General features: G+C 38.6%; 2 pseudogenes; both read right to left on the bottom strand.

Annotated features, from left to right (window-relative positions):
* Positions 1 to 3,250: 3,250 nt before the first annotated feature.
* Positions 3,251 to 12,933, bottom strand: LOC140342790 (protein transport protein Sec16A-like; annotated as a pseudogene).
* A 320-nt stretch (positions 12,934 to 13,253) lies between these two features.
* LOC140342789 (protein transport protein Sec16A-like) lies at positions 13,254 to 14,075 on the bottom strand (annotated as a pseudogene).
* Positions 14,076 to 21,303: the final 7,228 nt, after the last annotated feature.

The following is a 21,303-nucleotide window of genomic DNA, read 5'->3' as shown; positions in this document are numbered from 1 at the left end:
CATTCTAGGACAGCAAGTCCTAGAGTCCTAAGTGCAAGTCCCTAGCTATTTGGGTGGGCCGTAGTCCTAGCAAGCTGCGGGTATGCCCCGAACAATATGACTCCAACAACACAAACCAGTATTATCAAACATTGCCCCAAGTCAAGAAAAAGGAACTCAATCCCAAATACATGAAACCTCACTGCCCTATAATCCAATGGATTAACTTCTCACTGAAGGCCCTCTGCCGTTGTATCCCGGTCAGAGGGCAAAGGAATAAATGTAAGAAACCTTTGAATATCAATATTATCAGTGCAAATAAAAACCAAATAACCATCAAAAACTCTGTGTACAGAATATTAAATTGCAAATTGTCAAGAACAGTCAAACTGTTATCAAGTAGGTGCTCCATCAACTTGGAAAATACCAAGCAAATTTTCCATAAGCATCATGACCATTTAGGGTAGGCGTCACTTTTGAAACCATTAATACTCATGGCGGGGGAATCTGGTACTCCTGTTGCAAAAAGCCCAAAGCCTGATTTAGGTCATCGAATATTTTAGTTTCTCCTGCCCATGATACACACAGTTTGCCAGTTGGACTGTGCCCCCCAAATTCTACTAGGTGGCGACAAGCAGGAACCAATAATTTTCTTTTCTGCGCAACTGCAGCAGAGAAATCTGGAAAATGAGAATTCTCACCTTGCCAACTCTCATCCTCCCCTCTGACTGTGGTAAGCTCCAAGTACCAAATCTTTGCTATTTTTCCACAGGATGGACAATGACCGGTCTCGTCTTTGACTAGTAGATACACGTTAAGGGCCAATTCTATGTACTCTCCCAAATGCTTAAGCAGTAAGGAGGGGGGGAGGTTGAGATTTTGCATGAGGTCCATGGATAGGAATTTTTGTAAAACTTGGCCTCTATATTCCTCAGGTATGCCAATGAAACATAAATTTGAGTGTCTGATGCGGTTCTCCAAGTCTTCTACTTTTTCCTCCATGAATGCAAGTTAGTTGCACAGTAGATTTAGTTTGCATTGCGTTTCAATAAGTTGGTCCTCTAGATCACTAAAGCGTTGTTCCAGTTCAACGATCCACGCCGTGTTAGAGGGTATATTAGATAGATGGATATTAGATAGCTTTTTCAATAGTGAGTTGTAATGAATCAATTTTTTGTCAAAATGTATTTCTCCATTTTTAAATCGGCACAATAGGGGGTTGTCCCATTCAGTAACAAAAAGCAATTAGGTGAAATTTTGCACAGATCCTGAGGCAAGTAGATAATCCATCACGGTAGCTCAGAAGCGCTCTGACCTTTGCAGCGCTAGGTCTTACGTTCAAATCTCAGCCAGGACACTATCTGCATGGAGTTTGCAGGTTCTCCCCGTGTTTGCGTGTGTTTCCTCTGGGTATTCCAGTTTCCTCCCACATTCCAAAAACATGCAGTTAGGTTAATTAGCTACCCCAAAAAAAAAATTAATGTAGACTGTATTGAAGACATATAACTGAAGTAGGGACATTAGTTTGTGAGCCCCTTTGAGGGACAGCTAGTAACCAGACTATAGACCTACAGCACTACAAAATATGATGGCGCTATATAAATACTGTATAATAATAATATATTGAAACCTTGATCTCAAAAGGTAGGTGTAGTGCCTTGTAGGTATCCACAGTATTAGTGTACCCAACAAGATGGTATATGTAGCAGTGATCCAGCAATTTTTTTGTAGGCAGAAAAAGAATGGACTTACTCAAAAAGCCTCCTAGATTAGCTGGGGAAATGTAGAGGGATCCAAACAGATAGCCCACACTGCACTCGGGAGTGTAGAGCAGGGGGTAAGAGGATGGCTGGAGGCTGTGATTAGGCAGCGACCGCAAGCTGCAATCTGGATTCCAAGATGGCCACCGGGTGCCATGTGGTCAGATCCAAAGCTCCGATTGCGTTGGAGTAGCTAACAGGGCGGTAAAAGGACCTTGCTGCCACTTGGGCTGAAATCACACTGGCAGTAAGGTTGCATTTGCTCCGTTTAACCCTCACTTTTCTCTCACCAGGAACCACTGCTGCTTGAAAAACTGCTAGGCCTGAAAAAGCCCAGCACTTACCGCCTGGTAACAATCCCAGGTGGCCAGCACTTACCTCCTGGTAACAATCCCAGGTGGCCAGCACTTACCGCCTGGTAACAATCCCAGGTGTTCAGTACTTACCGTCTGGTAACAATCCCAGGTGGCCAGCACTTAACTGTGAACTAAGCCTAACTTGTTACACTACATTTAATACACTACAAGGAATTACACTTATCAAAACATGGGAACACTAGGAAGTTGGACCAAAATACACCACACTGGACAGTTGGGGCATAATACAAAAAGAGGGAAAAATTGTACATGCTAACAAGCAAGGTATTGGAAAGATGGAACAAAGTAGGTAGGGGTAGGTAGAACACTGACACAATAAGAGTCAATATAGTTACTGGATAATATAGTTACCTGTGATTATGGCTATATAAACAACTGGGAGCACAAAATCTGCAGTGTCTTACCACACCCACGTTTTGACCACCACAATGGCATAGTAACTTTAAAAATGTGAAGATATAACAAGTATATGCCTAGTTTTCCAGCTTTCATTTTTGCCTTTTTGTGTTTTACCAATTACCACTTCTAACAGAAACATATGCCAATTAATAACCAGACAGAAGTAACAGACTTTTTTTAGCCTATACACATATTTGTATAAGGACCCATCCAAACCACCAATTCAAACTATATCCAAGTCAGGCAAGACCCTTATGCTACATAGTTGCTGGTAGATCCTAAGCTTACCATACATATTACAGCCCAACTCTATTCACACATTTCCCTACCCCACACAGCTGTAACATTTTGTAGGGAAAACATTGCATAGAGAAAGCTTTAAACCCCCGCCTTCACATCAATGGAAGACAGACAAGTATGAAGACCGTTGCAACATGATGGGGCTGGCTGTGCAGAAAGCTAAAGCCCAGTGGAAGAGCCAAGCCCCACCCCCACTAAACAGAACTGTCTTTACAGTGCATTCTACTGTTAGAAACGTTTTTCAGCATCAATGATCAGGTGTGTGTACAGCACTTTAGTGTGTATCCTCACAGTGGTATGGCATATACTGTATATAGTGGTCTACAGTGTCCACCAATGAACTACTAAATAAATCCTATAGGTTTTGAGCATGAACACTACAGTTAGAGATTTATTTTTCTCTACAGCTGTAAGGAAAACACACAAACAAAAAACCTATTTGACCTAAGGACCAGGGAATATTCTCATCTGCCCATGCTCAGGCCAGCTCTGCAAGATATTCTGGGAAAAAAAGTGGGAACAGCAATTCAAAAAATGGAAAAAGTTATTAAACAAAATAAAAAACACAAACTTTTTTTAGTATTGCTTAAGCCTAGTAAAAGCTCACAAAATAAACTAATATAGACTCTTTACCACCAGAATATGGATTTCTACATGTGTGGGCTGTCCATTTGAAGGGAGGTTGGGAAGCACTTTAATTAGGTGACCAGCAGGGCCAAACCTAGCACAAACATAGGGGCTGCCAAACTTCTCTGGGGGAACTGGAAAAAAGAATTTTTAAACACAGGACTTCAGCATAACAACATAATTTAAACAGAGGTATGCTGTATGTCTTGCAAATTTCATTTTTTTAAAATATTGGATTAGTAGCCTTGTTGGGTTTTTACTACTATTTAAAGCCCTGGCAGATTTTCCCACGTTTTACAATCTGCATAAACAATGAGGAAAAAACTTTTTTTCACATTTTTTTCCCCACTGCGGTCTTGGCTGCATATATTCTTTTACTTTTGTTTGGTAAAAACACCAACTATGATAGTTAATGTGACGCTAGCTCTCCAACAATGCCCCAGGTAGCAATAAAAACAAAAACCAAGGCTCTAATCTTTCAATCCACTAAATCTAAAAAATAGGTGTTACACCTTAGCATGGGGCAAGGAGTGTTTGAAATGTAAAAAGAATACCTTGTTCCACGGACTGCCATTCTGAGCCACTTGTATACCCATACTGTAAGCTGTCCAGCTGTTGCTGCGTACTGTATTCATTTGGATACATGCTGTAGGAATAGTCTCCAAGGGCAAGGTTAGCAATCTGGCAGGTGTCATACACATTCGCTACCAGATCCTGATCATTTTTGTAAACCTGGCTCTAGAGAAATGTTGGACATTTACAATGTACACAGTGTTATATAAAACAACTATAATCAAGAGGAAAAAAAAATTAGGTAGCACACCTGCTGTGAATGAGAGCTGAAGCTGCTCCGGCAACTATACACACTGATCCCGTACACGAGATCCCTACGCGCATCAATATCATCAAAACCACCAACGTAGAGAGGGTCCTACTACCAACAGTTATCATAAATGTGATACCTGTACCAATATGATAAACTTTCTATTTCTTGTTACACCTTGCATGTCACAGTCTTCTCCTCCACAGGGAGCATTAAAATGGCTTTTTGTGCTGGTTAACTTATTTGCCCCAAGCCTACTACAAAACCCATTATGAAGCAGCTAGGGGGAAGCAAAGAGGAATACTTTACAGTGGCTCTCAACCAGGGTTCCTCCAGATCCTCCAGAGGTTGCTAGGGGTTCCTAAAACAATTTGTGCCCCTCAGGTCAGTTATCACTAACACTAATGATCTTTTTTGCCATCTGTTGATCATCTGTTGATCATTGGGCGTTTCACTGATGTCTGGATTTCTGTACCAAAAGCAGTACACCGTTTTTCATGAATTTTTTATTTTATTTGTAGACCTGTAACTTACAGAAATATGTCCGAACAAGGGTCTAGTAGATATCATGAATATAATAAAGTTTGAAATACACAATCATGTAAAAAAAAAAAAACTTTGTTATTAAAATTAAATAAAAAACACAAATCAGCTTAAACAAGAATGCATAAATAAATATAAAATACTGAAAGTGCAATAATTCGGTATAGTGTATAGTAATATATTTTTCTAAAACACCTCCCTAGTGTGGTAAATTTTAAAGAGTCTAACGTCACATAACTATAGATTAAACCACATAAATATATTTTGTATTATTTTGGATTGGATTGGATACAGGACTTTGTATTGAATCCAATACAAAATTTTTGAATTTCCCGCTACGACCCCCATCGACGGGCGTATGCACTGACATCATCAGGAATCGTCGAGGGACGCATACGCGAACGCCGAGTATTCTAATTCTTTCTGTACTTCCATGCAAAAAGCGTTACATTTTTTGCATGGAAATTTATTGTAGATTGTAGGCTATAATTCTTAGGCATGACTCACCGAAATGAAATGTCCAAAATTTAATAAATTTAATAATAAACTTTAAAAAAAATCTTTAAAAAAAAAAATAGTGTATAATGTAATGTAACTAACTGTACAGTAGTTTATATTATATATATATATATATATATATATATATATATATATATATTATATAAAGATTTCTTTGTATTGGACTTTGTATTGAGTTCAATATAAAGTGATTTGAATTTCCCGCCCCGCCTCCCGCCTGCACCGACGTCACCGGGAAGCCCCGGAGATCGTCACTGCACACGCCGGGTGAAGACTGAAGAGAAAACACGTCTCCGGAGGAGCTGGGGGACAAGGCAAGTATTTTTTTTTAGTTGCAATCCGATTGTCATACAATGTTGTATGACAATCGGATTGCACTGTAACGCGTGTTTCTATTTTTAGCTACACCGAACCTGGTTCGGGGTAAATGATTGTATCATATTTTCAATCTTTATTTACACTGATGTTTTGCATTTTATATATTGAATGGAGCATTTTCATGAAACTTTCATTTGCCTTTTTATTCATACATTTTCTTTTTTTACAGAAATATAAGTTCTTCAAGAAGAACTTGTTTAAATGACCCTATTGTATTGAGCTACATTTGTGGTGAATATTCTCAGCACAAATGGAGAAGAAACATTACAGAATTTGTGAAGCAAGCATATCTTGCATATTTTGGTATTAAACTGGGGGACCAAGATATGTATTAGGCTTCCCATATGGTATGCAAAACTTGTATAGAATGTCTACATCAGTGGAAAAATGGAAACCTGAAATTTGGTGTACCTATGGTATGGCGAGAACCCAAAAATCATCATAATGATTGTTATTTTTGTGCTGTGAATGTAAAAGGTTTCAAACGTTGAAGAAAAACAAGTGGTAGTACCCCGATTTGGAATCCGCAAGACGACCTGTGCCGCATGGTGCTGATGTTCCCATACCAGTGTTTAGTAGTACACTCCCTGATATTCCTGTATCCGACATGGAGAATATACAGTGAGTGTAATCCAGGAGTTAGCAGTGGAAGTGAAAATGAAGGAAGTGTTTCATCAAACCAGCAGTTCTCCCAAGAAGAGCTCAATGATTTAATATGTGACTTAAGACTGTCAAAACAAGCATCTGAACTTTTAGCATCCAGGCTAAAAGAAAAGAACTGTCTGAGACCGGAAGTTAAAATAAGGGTTTATAGGACAAGAGAGGTAACACTATAGCCCATATGGGAGGACCAGAATACTGAGCAGAAGACTGGCGGCTTTTCATAGACAGTTCCATTTGAAGTTTGAAATCTGTTTTAATGCATAATGGCAACTGCTATGCATCAATTCCAATTGGTCACTCAACAAAACTTAAAGAAGAATATGAAAATATCCAAATGGTCCTACCAAAGCTTTGCTATCATGAACACCAATGGTCCATATGTGTTTATTTAAAAATGGTGAACTTCCTACTTGGACAGAAAATGGATCCTCAAAGTACCCATGTTTCATCTGCTTGTGGGATAGTAGAGCAAAGCAGGATCACTGGAAAAAAATTGACATGGCCTCCAAGGGAAAACATGAAAAAAGGTGCAGCGAACATAATTAAAGAGTCAATGGTTGACAAAGAAAAAAAATATTTCTCCCTTCACTACACAAAGTTGGGATCAATGAAGCAATTTTGTTAGAGCTCTGAACAAGGAAGGTGATTGCTTCAAATACATTTGTAGATTCTTCTCTGGATTGAGTACTGAAATAAAAAAGCAGAAATCTTTGATGGACCCCAGATTCGGAAACTGATAAATGATTCTAATTTCACAAATTACATGACTGATACTGAAGCTTCTGCCTGGCACAGTTATGTCATGGTTGTCAAGAACTTCTTGGGTAACAATAAAGCACAAAATTATGAAGAACTGGTACAAAACTTGCTTTTAAACTTTTAAAATTGGGGTGCTACAATGAGCATAAAGGTTCACTACCTCCATAGCCATTTGAAAAAATTTCCAGAAAACCTTGGCGATTTCAGTGAGGAACAAGGGGGAGGTTCCATCAAGATGTAGTTAGGACAGTTAGGTCCATGAATATTTGGACAGAGACAACTTTTTTCTAATTTTGGTTCTGTACATTACCACAATTAACTTAAATGAAACAACTCAGATGCAGTTGAACTGCAGACTTTCAGTTTTATTCAGTGGGTTGAACAAAAAGATTACATAAAAATGTAAGGAACTAAAGCTTTTTTTTTTTTTTTCAATCACTTCATTTCAGGGGCTCAAAAGTAATTGGACAATTGACTCAAAGGCCTTTTTCATCAGCTGGTGTGGGCAATTCCTTCGTTATGTCATTATTAATTAAGCAGATAAAAGGCCTGGAGTTGTTTTGAGGAGGAGGGGGGGGGCTTGTATGTGGAAGATTTTGCTGTGAACGGACAACATGCGGTCACAGGAGCTCTCCATGCAGGTGAAACAAACCATCTTTAAGCTGCAAAACCAGAAAAAAAACATCTGAAAAATTACTACAATATTAGGAGTGGCAAAATCTACAGTTTGGTACACCATGAGAAAGAAACAAAGCAATGGTGAACTCAGCAATGCCAAAAGACCTGGACGTCCAAGGAGGACAACAGTAGTGGATGATGGAAGATTTTGCTGTGAACAGACAACATGCGGTCAAAGGAGCTCTCCATGCAGGTAAAACAAACCATTCTTAAGCTGCAAAAACAGAAAAAACCCATCAGAGAAATTGCTACAATATTAAGAGTGGCAAAATCTACAGTTTGGTACATCATGAGAAGGAAACAAAGCACTGGTGAACTCAGCAACGCCAAAAGACCTGGACGTCCATGGAAGACAACAGTGGTGGATGATCGCAGAATCATTTCCATGCTGAAGAGAAACGCCTTAACAACAGCCAACCAAGTGAACAACACTCTCCAGGAAGTAGGCGTATCGATATCCAAGTCTACCTAAAAGAGAAGACTGCATGAAAGTAAATGGAGAGGGTGCACTGCAAGGTGCAAGCCACAAGAATAGAAAGGCTAGATTAGACTTTGCTAAAAAAAACATCTAAAAAAGCCAGCACAGTTCTGGAAAAACATTCTTTGGACAGATGAAACCAAGATCAACCTTTACCAGAATGATGGGAAAAAAAAAAGTATGGGGAAGGCCTGGAACAGCTCATGATGCAAAGCATATCACATCATCTGTAAAACATGGCGGAGGCAGTGTGATGGCTTGGGCGTGCATGGCTGCCAGTGGCACTGGGACACTAGTGTTTATCCATGATGTGACACAGAAGCAGCTGAATTAATTCTGAGGTGTTCAGAGATATACTGTCTGCTCAAATCCAGCTAAATGGAGTCACATTGATTGGCAGGTGTTTCATAATACAGATGGACAATGACCCAAAGCATACAGCCAAAGCAACCCAGGAGTTTTTTAAAGCAAAGAAGTGGAATATTCTTGAATAGCCAAGTCAGTCACCTGATCTGAACACAATTGAGCATGCATTTCACTTGTTAAAGACTTCTGACAGAAAGCCCCACAAACAGCAACTGAATGCCGCTGCAGTAAAGGCCTGGCAGAGCATTAAAAAGTAGGAAACCCAGCATCTGGTGATGTCCATGAGTTCAAGACTACAGGCTGTCATTGCCAGCAAAGGGTTTTCAACCTAGTATTAGAAATGAACATTTTATTTTCAGCTTTTTAATTTGTCCAATTACTTTTGAGCCCTTGAAATGAAGTGGAAGTGAAAGTATTAAAAAAAAAAAAAGTCTTTTTGTTCAACCCACTGAATTAAAGCTGAAAGTCTGCAGTTCAACTGCATCTGAGTTGTTTCATTTAAGTTAATTGTGGTAATGTATAGAACCAAAATTAGAAAAAGGTTGTGTCTGTCCAAATATTTATGGACCTAACTGTAAAGGTGATGGAAGAAAGGTATCGGGGCAGATGGGATAGACACGATAGCAGACTACCGCTGGAGCCTTCAACGTGATTGTCCTGATCATCAGCATAAAAGGAAATCATACAAACTGAGATTTTCTATGACTTTGTGATTAGTTCTGTAAATATACTGAATATAGAATATATTGACATTATTTCAAAAATTAAATTTTGTATACGTAGACATATCTAATTTAATTTTGCTTAATTTATATGTTTCATTAGTTTTTCATGAGGTTATTATTTCAAAAACTAGAGCCAATCTAGCAAAACCAATACCATATTTGGAATCTGCACATCAAACATAACCTAAAATGACTTTAACCTGTTTGGCAAGAAAATGTTTGTTCACCAGTGTAATCAGTCAGTAATGGCCAAAACGCAATGACAGAGCATTTCTTAGAATCTCATCACTGGTGCTCAGAAACAAAAAGTCACTATATAGTGGCAACACTAGTAAACAGATCAAGCTGTAGGAGGTCACAACTGCCATGTCCTAGTACTAAACAATGCAACAAGCAGATTCTCTGTAGTATAAATTTTATTTTAGAAAATGAATAAGGAACTACAGATATATCATTTGTTAGCGTCTGTCAAAATATTGAAGTACCCAATAGTCATCTATAAGAGACCCCAAATGAGAGATTTTTTTTTATATTAGCCATCTTTGAATTTTGAGCTGAATTAATACGCTGGTGAATTTAACACAAACAATGGCAACAACCAAAACTCAATATATACTATTATAAAGCTTTATAGCAGGTACTTTTCTTCATTTCTGTCCCCAAGGAAAAAAAAAACATAGGGCATGCGACCCTGTAATACTTTAGGAAATACATATATTTTTTAAATGGATCAAGACAAAAAGTTAGTCATCACTTTCTTTCAGAATGCAAGCAATCCCCACACAGCACAGTATTTTAAAATGACTTGTAAGGCGTGCTTGTCTTTTTTCTGGAAATGTACACGTACTTCTGAGGGCTTTCTGAGGCTGCTGTGCAGGGATACCTTCTGTAAATACCAGTTTCCTAGAGAAAAATGTCTAACTTTCTCCTTTGTTACCGAGTCAAAGCAAGAATGTGCTTTAGGGCTCCAACTATACACATGCTTCTCTCAGGTCAGTAACAACAGCTTCTGTAAATCTACCCTGAAGCGTTGCTTTGAGATTATTCAATGCCATCTATAACATGACAGTGATATTTAAGGGATCAAGGAAGATCAGAGTTATGGACTGCAAAGAAAGAAAGACTTCTGAGCAGTGGCTAGACCTTGAGCTAGGTTGCTCTGGTTCTTCGTATGGATACTTTACAGGGTTGACAAATCCCCTATTAGCATACTGTCTGTAAGCAGGGTCATAAGTTCCATAGGAGTCCTGCAAGAAAAACATTCCACATCTTATGGGCAAGAGGCATTATATAAAAGAAGATTTGTAAGATACCACTAAAATGCTTTTCTTTAAGTCCATTGAGGTAAACAGGGATTAAACACTGTCGGTTAATGTGGTGGATTAGACACTTGCAACAAAAAAAAACTTGCAGCCAGCACAAGGAAACCCTTTAACTGCCAACAAGCTTCACAAGATCACAGGGATCCAATACCTTCAATGAATAGAATAGAGCCATAAGATCATCCAGAAGGGGTGACCTACAGATTCAACCCAACTACAGGTATATGGTACACCAGATAATTATGAGATCTAGCAAACAGTTCCCATGCAGGATGGTAGAAAAACAACCATAACCTCTATGCAGGAGTGAATGTGAATTAGGGGAGAACACTGGAGCTCAGCACCACTCAACACTGGAGTTCAGCACCTGAAAGTACTTCTGGACTGTGCCCACACTTTCATATACAATCCAGAGGGGTCTGGATACAGCTCATAAGTTGTATTTGATAGCTGTATGAAAAGCTCCAATTGCAAAACCAGCTCTTGATGCAATAGGACAAAGCTTGATTATAATTACTTGCTAAAGGTAAAAAAAAAACAAAAACAAACATTTTTTTCAAAAGTAGAGCTGCTGGAATAGCAGAGTTTATTTACCAGCATGGGCTGGCCACAAGTTCTTCATTGCCAGCAGACCTGAAGGTAGTAGATAACACAGGTTTTAGATTTCTCTGTCCCTCAATGGAAATTAAAGAAATGTTTTGTTAAGTTATATAAAACTCACAAAAAGGCAGATTCTGTTAGACAAGAATTTTCTTAGAAATTAAATCTAACTAAGTGAGCAATTAATATTCTAACAAATTAAGTAGATCCTATACAGATGATGGTAAATTGTACTTACATGGCAGTTAGAATACATACAGTTTTGTTATAGAGCCGATATTGACATAGCACACGTCTGTTCTAACAGCTCCAAAGAATTATTCAACACTGATTAAGTAGGCAATAAATCATTTACTCTTCTAGAAAGCATTTAGTATTTGAAAGAAATGATAGGGAAGAACATAAATATCCTTTGGAGCTGAATGCAGGATTTCACCTTAAAAGGTAACACTATAAACAATAGCAATGGAATTGGCATTTAAAATGGAAATTGTGTTTGGGTATGGGTTTTAGAATTATGTTGGCTTAAAAAAGACCAAAATGTGTTTTTGTAAGAGTCATCACTAAAATCAAGTAAAAATTTGTGTCTGTAACACTTCACATAAATAAATGTGTTTAATCCTAATGTATGGCTAAACATTCAGATATCCTTCTCATGGAACCAACAGGGATTTTGAACAGACAGCACAAATCCAAATTGACCTAAAATATAATGTTTATTTTAAAAAATTAAAAAAGATGACACAATGTCATAAATGTACATATTATATCAAACGCTCCCACAGGCTACAGGTAATTAATCAATAATGGCTTCAAATAACACACACTCTCTTGTGCCAAAGCCTGATAGTATGTTCATTCAACACATATCACGGCATGAAAAGATAAAAAGACTGCTTCTTTAAAAGAAAAGAAAAAAAAAAAAAGGATGGGAGGGACCAGCATTTTTGTGTTAAAGATCTGTCACATTGAGACATATATTTCACATATCTTATCTATCTTACATATGTTGGCTATGAAATTGTTTTATGTACATTACATCATTGTGTCATGTTTATAAATAAAAATTGTAATTTTCCAATTCGGATTTGTCAAGTTTCGGTTTAAAAATCCCTGTTGATTCCATAAGAATGATATCTGAATGTTGTAAAATCACCACCAATTCTGGATTCTTACAGGGCTGAATCAAATTACTTAGATAATTATTAGAACAAATTTCTGACGGTTTTCCATTAAAGAGCAACACAAGTGGAGCTTTTACCTAGTAGAGGGTTGCAAGGATTCACGGTGGATATGTTTGTGGATAAGCTAATGGGTATGTACTGTAGCCTTTAGAGTAGTAATAAGGATCAGCTTGCTGTGGAGTTTATGAAGCGGGTGGTCTAGACTGTTCTGAATACTCAAAAGGGTGGCTGGGGTTCACTAGTGAATTTGAGGTTGACACAGAATGAGGAGGGTAAAGTGGATGTTCTGAAGATTTAGGTCCTGGCTCTGAATTACCACTGTACTGCAGATCTGCTGGGTGCTGTGCACTTGGTACTGGAGGTTCTGGTTGTGAAGGATAAAGTTGCAGGATTAGATGCAGGAGGCACCTGTCCTGGATGAGCTCCTGGTGAAGCCTGAGAAACAGGCGTCATGTATTCGTGGGAAGATCCTGATCCAGGTTGCAAAATCTCTACAGAAGGCTCCACATGAACATTTTTAGTAACCCGCTGATAACCTGGCTTGGTAATATCTGGTGTAGACTGGAAATTTGGGACATTGGTTGACTGATTTGGATAGTTAACGGCACCTTTAGGAAGTTGATTCTGGATTGTAGCATGAGCTTTAGCAATTTGATTAGTAGATGCACCTGACACTGTAAAATCAAGAAGAGCCCCTGCTTTTTCCACATGGGTGCTAACCACACTGCCTGGGACACTGGTACATGGAACCCTGATACAGAAAACTGTATCACTCAACTGGACTCAACTGCTACACTTTCTACTTTACCATCTAGGACCAAATTTAATGGAATCTGACTGGCTGAGGATGGCATATCATTTTGAGACTGATTGGAAAAAAGATCAGAAAATCGATCACTGCCAGCAGGAAAGTTGATATTAGGAGAATTAGGCATTTTAGGCGTGATGACATGATTACCAGGTAAAGCTGATTTATCATCACCTGGGGGATCTTTTGCATAATTAAAGTTCTTGATTTGATTTGGCAAGGACAAAGAAAAATTAATAGGTTGTGCAAAATTATAGTTTTTGTTTGGCTGAGGAATTAAAACAGGTTGATTTTGCAATGATTCTGTAGACGGAGAAGACAACAGACTGGCATATTCAGAACTTGCCTGTGATGGAGGATGTTCGTCATCTATTTTTGGTGGGTTCTCAAGATTTTCTGAACAAGTGTTTTCTTCTGGCATTGTCAAAAACTGTGCTGGGTCAGGCCTGCTGTTTTGCATATCCAAAGCGCCTTCCTCTGAAGGTTGTAGCACTTCATTATGTGGTTTTAGAGGAACATAAACAGCAGGAGCTGGTAGAGCCAGTAGGACATTGCCTTTAAAATTAGGCAGTTCTCATTGAGCCCACAGAGTAGTTGCAGGGATTTCACACTTTTTATGTGACCCATGAGCTCTTGATGATGGACCTTTATCCAGTAATAGGTTATCGGAAAGGTGGAACACCAAAAACATTTCCACTGGGTTACATTACAAGCTTCAACATTAGTATTGCTGGTAAAAAATAGTTTCCAAATTATCAGGAGGCTGCTCTAAATTTCCTGGAGCAACTGCCAGCACATTGTTAGAAGTATTTGCTATATGTTTGTTGGCATCTCAAATTTCACCAACTGGTTTTTCACCAATGTATGAGCAAAAAGGTTCAAAAGAACTGTTTACACTTGCATGAAATATTCCAGTAGGTTTTGGTGGACTATATGTTTAGATAATTTACTGTGGAAAGCTTTTTGACCATTAGATTCTTTTCCCAAAGGGGAAGAATAAATCTGTTTAAAGAAACTGCTGGCAGTTTAATTCTCATGTTTCCCACTTTCTTTCTGAATAAAGGTACATACCAATTTCTGAGGTCTGGAGGAGATGAAAAGACTTAAATCACTGTAGTTTGAAGATACACTATCAAATCAAACAGGACATGAGACCCCATCAGGGGCTTCCAAGTTTGGACCACCTTCAATGTGGCTGGGGACATTCTTTGGAAGAGTCAAAACAGGTACTGAGCCATATCTAAACCCTTCTGAATGTACACATCTAGAAAAAATATTGTGAGGTGTATTTGGAAACACTTCAAGGTTCTGGACACATTCAATATTTTCCACGTTATCGTAGAGCTGTTCAGATCTATCTTTGGTTTCTGTGGATTGCGTATCTATGAAGTCTGTTTTAAAAAGTCCACGTGGATCCTGTGGAAAGCCACTAGAATTCTGTGATATCAATAACGGAGTATTTGTAACAGCCAGATGAAAAGGTGATGATGTTATGGTCTGGGTGTTTGAAACGGCTGGCTGAGTTTGTGGAGGAGATAATATTGTAGTTTCTAATGTTTTGGTTGGAAATGTTACCTGCTTGCTTATTCGCATTTTGTTGCCGTTCATTCGATAGTATTTTCAAATTTTCTGCCTCACCCCCTTTAAAACGTGTTGAAACAGTTCCTGAATTAACTTCACTGCTTGGAATTTTCACAGATTCATTATGGGTCTTATTTTCTGGAGCTCCGGGTGGTAAAGTGGCAAAACTAGGTAATGGTGGGTCTTCCTGCAGTTCTTGATAGGTCTGACCAAACCAGCTGTTTTGTTCAGTATTCTGGTTTTGGATTTAATCGAATGGGATGGTGTTGTTAAACCGAGAATAACTTTGCTGTTGAATATTCATAGAACCGTGTTGTAAAGGTGCTGAAGCAGTCTTTTGTGTGGCCGATAAGTAGGTTTGATTACTGGATTGAGGTGGCAAGTGGGAAACTTGTAAATAAGGAAGGGAATGTTATTGGGTATTGTAAGCAGCATGCTGAGCAGTAGGGGGTACATTTTGACAGTAGGTAGCTGTTGCAACCCGAGTGGATCCCTAAGGTGCTGTAGTTTGCCGTGATGGAGGTTTTGACTGTAATGATGCCGATACATTGCTTGCCTTAGATGCTTCAGTAATAAATCTTTGCCTACTTAGAGATCTGACCTGACTTAGCATTGATGCATTTTCTAGCCCTCCTGTAACGTTAGGAAGAGTTGTAGGGGCTGAATGGGCTAATCCAGGGGGTAAGTTAGATGGGGGAGCCATGTTTGAGAAATGCACACTTGGAAACAATAGAGGAGGCACACTGCTGTGCATAGCTAGTACTGCACCAGGTTGGGGAGTAGAACTTGGTACATATGCTTGTGCACCAGCCTCTGACATTTTCCAAGGCTGAAGAGTGAACAGGCTGGGAGTATAGTGAGGGAGATGGACTGTGTATTGTCAACATATTTAATGCGGATGCATTGGATAGTCTTATACTTTCAGGAATCATTCTGCCAAGTGCAAAAGGGTCAGTAACCGGATTCACTGGAGGGGCTGCCATTCCTGATGGAGGAGGAGTTCTTTTACACCAGTATGCATTAGAGGTCATTCCCATGCGTGGATGTCTGCCCATCCCTGAAGGACCGGATGAAGGGGGTGGCTGAATGTTTTTTTTTCTACTTGCCATAGTGCCTCAAATTGTTATCTTGTGTATAAAGATAAAAAAAGAATATTATTCTGAAAAGAAGAAAATTTAAACATGTATAACCCTCAAATAAATAGGAAGAAAAACTAGCATGCATAAAGTACAGCAAAAACCGGTCTTAGTAATGTAACCACTAGACAAGTTTTACTGGGCAGATCACCATCGAGACATCGAGTAGCTCTGCTTGAAGTATTGGGGGATTTACACATTGCATATTTTTTACTGGCAAACCAGCTTTTGCAGATTTAACAGTGGGCAGTAGTGAGCAGTTCTGAACTGCTCATTGCTGCCCCCATTCATTTTGTATTGGTCTGCCTTAAAAACTGAAAAAAAGTCTTATGAACGCCTAGGACATGTTTTGCCACGATTTTACATAAGCATTTATAAGAGTTTTAATGTTACCCTAGGGAATGAGTACAGGGGTACATAAAACCCCTTACTCATTCCTTGAAAGATATATATATATATATATATATATATATATATATATATATATTTGTGAGGGTTTATGCGCAGGATCGCCTTTGCTGGGGTCAACGGACACTTGTCTGGTTCATCCAATTCAGATCACACACCGAGGTATCAGTTTTAAGCTGACTTGTAGCCAAGTTTATTTGAAGGTTGCAGATAAAATAACAAAAACAGCAAAAGAAAACCTTGGCTGTCCCGCACTTACTATACATCCAACGTTCCTGTCTATCAGCTGGAGGGCTTCTCCCTGTCAACTCAAAACAAAGCTTTCAGCAACCTTTTACTCAGGTTTGAGTTCATTCACGTCTGGAGAGATATCCCAATAACACACACGCACACAGTATAGTCTTAGGAATAGTCTCCGATCTTTATTTGACAAGGCGGTCTTTTTATACACATAGGTATACAAGGGGGTTGTGTTATTCACATACAGCTATTTAAGTTTTGGCTATATATATATATATATATAGTCACTTGATACATTGCAAGGCATACATTGTACTTCAAAGAATTTTCGTCATCTGGTTACAGAGTAGACAGAAATAGAAATACAACTCCTATATACTACAAGTATATGGCTCAAATTAGCTAGCTTAACATTAACATTAATATTAATTAGCTATACAGTCCTTATTTAACCCTTCAATACATATAATAAAAATACTTTAAAACTGAAGTCTTGTCTCATAACACAGGTCAACATGTGATTTTCATCAGATATAATTTTGTGTGGGCTTTGTAGTATTTTTTTTCTGTTTTTCTTTAGTAAGTCTAGTTTTTGTGATGCAGCCAAGTATATGATGTGTGAAATTCGTTATAAATAGCCTTAACATATTATAACATTTAACATCATTTTTTTTTTTTAAGGTTAGAGACCGTACTAACTGCGATTGATTTCATTTGCCATCATGCCTAGAAATGGCCCTAATGATCCAGACAGTTTCTGTTACGTGTGTGGTTCATTCACGAGGAAAGCACAACGTTACCAAATTACTACAGAACTTAGATAAAAGATATACAAAATATATTTCGGCTGTCCACTAGGTGAACAGGATAAATCTTGGGCTCCACATGTCATCTGTACCAGTTTTTCCAAAGGACTGCATGACTGGCTAAATTGGCGCAAAGCAGCAATGCCATTTGCAATCCCGATGGTGTGGGGAGAACCAGGAGACCATCTAATGGACTGCTGTTTTTGCTGCGTCAACAAAAGTGGATTCTCAGGTAAAACTAAGCACAAAATTGTATATCCCAGCCTCGATTCTGCAATTAGGCCTGTTCCCCATGATGATTCATTGCCAGTTCCGGTACCGCCACATGATGGACTTGCTTCTGTAGAAGGTGATGAGGAATGCGCTGGAGTTGCAGCCAGTTACAACCCCGAATCATCTGATCCTGACTACTTGGCTGATGAAGATTCAGAATCAGAGACCTTTACACAAGCAGAGCTGAATGATCCAGTTCATGATCTAAATCTCTCCAAAGACAAAGCAGAACTTCTTGCTTCAGGACTTAAACAGAAGCACTTGCTTGCAAAGGGTGTAACTGTAACTCATTACAGACAAGGAAATCATAACCCGACAACGTTCTTCACTAGTGATGGCTCACTGTGCTACTGTCACGATATAAATGCACTATTTAACAGTTTGTCACAAGAGCATGTTCTATCTGAATGGCGTATCTTCATTGATTCCTCTAAAAGAAGCTTGAAAGCAGTCTTACTGCATATTGGTAATTCCAAACCAAGTTTACCGATTGCCCATTCCGTTAACCTAAAGGAGTCCTATGACAACATGAAGTTACTACTTTAAGCAATTCAGTATAAAACACACCAGTGGAACATCTGTGGGGATCTAAAGGTCATTGGCTTGCTGATGGGACTGCAAGGGGGTGTCACAAAATATTGCTGTTTCCTATGCCTGTGAGACAGCCGATCTACAGGGGACAATTATGTCAAGCGTGATTGGCTACCAAGAGATACCTATAAGCCCAGAACAAACAGTGTCAAGTTTCTGCCTCTGGGTGATCTGCATAAAATATTTCTGCCACCTCCCCATATCAAGTTAGGCTTGATGAGGAACCTTGTAAAGGCCATGGGTAAATCAAACTCCATGGGTTTTCAGTACCTTTTTCCAAGGTTTCCAAACATAAGCACTGCAAAAATGAAGGAAGGGATATTTATAGGGCCCCAGATCAGGTCTCCGCAGCTGAACTAGAAGCTTGGGATGCATTCAAGTGGCTGTGTGAAAATTTCCTGGGCAACCATAGTCTCCTGCATACAAGGAAGGAGTTCAGAATCTGCTTGATTCATACCAAAAACTGGGTTGTCACATGTCATTAAAAATACATTTCTTGCACTAACATCTAGAATTCTTACCGGAAAATATTGGTATGGTGAGTGACGAACAATGAGAACGTTTTCACCAGGATATTCAGTTGATGGAGCACCACTACCAAGGTTTCTGGATGAAAGTACCATGGCTGACTACTGCTGGATGCTGTACTGCAACAATCCAGACAAAGTACACAAGAAAATCATACTCCAAACATTTCTGAAGAAACAATGGTACCTGACTGACACTGGTCAGTAGATCTATACCACAGTGTGCCTTATTTTACTTTACACTGAAGATGTATTAACATTCACTTCAATGGTGTTTACGTTTTAGTACAAAATACATGCACGTACAATGTTAACTATAATAGTACTCATAACTCAGGAACTGTAGAAACTGTAAACAGATCTGAAATCTGCTCGAAAAACTGATTTAGAAAAGTTTGCTGTGGTTTCTGATTATCAAAACTAATTTTTTGTTGACCTGTGTAATTTATAGATATATTTAATTCTTTCAGGTAAAGAGTAAGGAATATTATGTACCTCCCGTACTTGTTTCCCAATATTAAGGGGGCTTCCAGATTCCAAAGTCCTGCTAAAACACTTATACATACATACATAAAAGCTTCAGTTTTTTTCAATAAAAGCTTTTGCTTAAGCTATACTTTTCTCTAAGTTATACTTACTCTTTTTTTTACTATACCATAGAAGAAACATATTCATGAAAAACATCCTTCCTCACATCTGTATTGTACTCATGTACGTTGTCCCAAGGTACATTTGGGCTGTTTTGACTCCAATTTTCTGCTGGCTTAACAGTATCTAAGTTAGCGCATTTGACTTACTAATAATTGCTCCCCTTATTATGCAAATGTAACTAAATTGAAAAAAATCCCATAGTGTACTTGCCACTAAATTTTATATCACCCATTTCTACTTAAAAATGTGAGAGAACGAAGAAGGGTCACAATTTACTTTACTATTAGTTTGCTTGACCAAGAAACATGTACTTGGGTTTAATGTAATTGACAAGGACCCAGAAACTAAAATGTAAGGCATCAACTCCCTGCTTTCCTAAATAATATATTGAATTTACGGTGTAGGCATGGTATTTTTTTTTTTTCAAGTTTTGAATGGGGTAAAGAATGGTTTAGAGCTCTTTCAAATATGTATTGAAGCTGTGCTAGTGACCATTGTCACAAAGACAGAAAGTCAGGAAATTCAACATTTTGCAGTCCTCTCCAGAAAAGGTGAGGGTAATTTGTTCAGTGGAGACACTGGGGTAACTGATAATTGTCTAAGAGAGTTTTTTTTCTCTTAGTATGTGGAGATTTTCTCTTACTTATTGTTGGGTCTCATGTAGGGTAACTGCAAGAAAATATCTGCAACAGGACAAGGACAGCAAAAAATACGTAAGTCGACAAATCTTAGTACTTTCCTAATGACCATTAAACGGCCTGCAGACAGAAGAGAGCATCAAGGAGAATATGTGACAGATATCACAAACAATATCTGGTACCCCTGAACACAGATAGCTAGCTTTACACAGTAATCATGTACAGCTCAGGGCACATGAAGTCAAGCATGGTCTAAACAATTTCCATTAACCCCATCAAAAATAATTTTCTAACAAACTGCATATTGATAAGAGGTTGTATGAGCTCCTAGTGTAATCAGGAAAACAACTTTAAAAATAAGTACCTTGTAATGTTATTTACCATATACCATATATCTAAAACATATACTGAAAACCCCCAGAAAGTTTCAGACTCGGCAACAGAAACCTTACCTATAGCATCTTTCAAATTTAATATTCGGCACCTTCCATCTTCCTTTGGGCAATAAATATTGGCCCTTGATCACTGAAAATCTGAGACCTCCAGGACAGGAGAGAAAAATTAGGAATAACCTAATCAGCTAAATGTAGTCTCATTTCACATTGTCATCTGAGAATGAATTTATCACACACAGCATTCATAAATGAAAATGAGTATTCGGTATTGCTCTGGACAGTACCTGTGCACAGCTGAAGACTTTCCAATGAATAACACAAAGACTTTGCCTTGAAATGGTAAAGATGGGAAAACCGCAAACCAGAAAATGAATGAACATAATCTAAATCTGGTAAGGAACCTTCTCATCAAGGATAGACCTGTTATCTGTAAACCCTGTCCAAACAATGGGTCTCCAATACAAAAAAAACTAAGCAACATCCGCAGCCTTTGGTATAATCCTGACCTTTGGGTCTCTATAATATATGCTGACTCACATAAAATCTAAAGAGGGGTTCTCAGCATTCCAGGGGTCAGGCATGGCATAAAAATCCTACACAATAGCCCCCATTCTTCAAGCAAAATCGGAAGCTGGCTCGCGCATTCGTATTCGCGATCCGAAATCGTAAGCCGTCGCGCAATTCAGCAACTGAATGAGCTCGTGGCCGGAGCCGCGCATCTCCGGCAGCTTTACACTGGCGAGCTTGCATTAAAAGTCACTGTTCCCCT

Source organism: Pyxicephalus adspersus, chromosome W, assembly GCF_032062135.1.
Source record: "Pyxicephalus adspersus chromosome W, UCB_Pads_2.0, whole genome shotgun sequence".
NCBI lineage: Eukaryota > Metazoa > Chordata > Amphibia > Anura > Pyxicephalidae > Pyxicephalus > Pyxicephalus adspersus.
Note: the sequence above shows the minus strand (reverse complement) of the source record. Positions and strands in the feature narration are given on the sequence as shown.